Consider the following 1,337-nt stretch of genomic DNA (forward strand, 5'->3'; position numbering starts at 1 on the left):
TCTAACAGTTTGATAGTTTCTGGCCTTACATTTAGGTCTTTAATCCATTTTGAGCTTATTTTTGTGTATGGTGTTAGGGAGTGATCTAATCTCATACTTTTACATGTACCTGTCCAGTTTTCCCAGCATCACTTATTGAAGAGGCTGTCCTTTCTCCACTGTACATTCCTGCCTCCTTTATCAAAGATAAGGTGACCATATGTGCGTGGGTTTGTCTCTGGGCTTTCTATACTGTTCCATTGATCTATATTTCTGTTTTTGTGCCAGTACCATACTGTCTTGATTACTGTAGCTTTGTAGTATAGTCTGAAGTCAGGGAGCCTGATTCCTCCAGCTCCATTTTTCGTTCTCAAGATTGCTTTGGCTATTCAGGGTGTTTTGTGTTTCCATACAAATTGTGAAATTTTTTGTTCTAGTTCTGTAAACAATACCATTGGTAGTTTGATCGGGATTGCATTGAATCTGTAGATTGCTTTGGGTAGTAGAGTCATTTTCACAATGTTGATTCTTCCAATCCAAGAACATGGTATATCTCTCCATCTATTTGTATCATCTTTAATTTCCTTCATCAGTGTCTTATAATTTTCTGCATACAGGTCTTTTGTCTCCTTAGGTAGGTTTATTCCTAGATATTTTATTCTTTTTGTTGCAATGGTAAATGGGAGTGTTTTCTTGATTTCACTTTCAGACTTTTCATCCTTAGTGTATAGGAATGCCAGATATTTCTGGGCATTAATTTTGTATCCTACTACTTTACCAAATTCATTGTTTAGCTCTAGTAGTTTTCTGGTAGCATCCTTAGGATTCTCTATGTATAGTATCATGTCATATGCAAACAGTGACAGCTTTACTTCTTCTTTTCCAATTTGGATTCCTTTTATTTCCTTTTCTTCTCTGATTGCTGTGCCTAAAACTTCCAAAACTATGTTGAATAAGAGTGGTGAGAGTGGGCAACCTTGTCTTGTTCCTGATCTTAGTGTAAATGCTTTCAGTTTTTCACTATTGAGGACAATGTTGTCTGTGGGTTTGTAATATATGGCCTTTACTATGTTGAGGAAAGTTCCCTCTATGCCTACTTTCTGCAAGGTTTTTATCATAAATGGGTGTTGAATTTTGTTGAAAGCTTTCTCTGCATCTATTGAGATGATCATATGGTTTTTCTCCTTCAATTTGTTAATATGGTGTATCACGTTGATTGATTTGCGTATATTGAAGAATCCTTGCATTCCTGGAATAAACCCCACTTGATCATGATGTATGATCCTTTTAATGTGCTGTTGGATTCTGTTTGCTAGTATTTTGTTGAGGATTTTTGCATCTATGTTCATCAGTGATAA

The sequence above is a fragment of the Monodon monoceros genome, unplaced genomic scaffold (assembly GCF_005190385.1).
Source record: "Monodon monoceros isolate NGI ecotype Baffin Bay Population unplaced genomic scaffold, NGI_Narwhal_1 Super_Scaffold_21, whole genome shotgun sequence".
In the NCBI taxonomy this organism is placed as follows: domain Eukaryota; kingdom Metazoa; phylum Chordata; class Mammalia; order Artiodactyla; family Monodontidae; genus Monodon; species Monodon monoceros.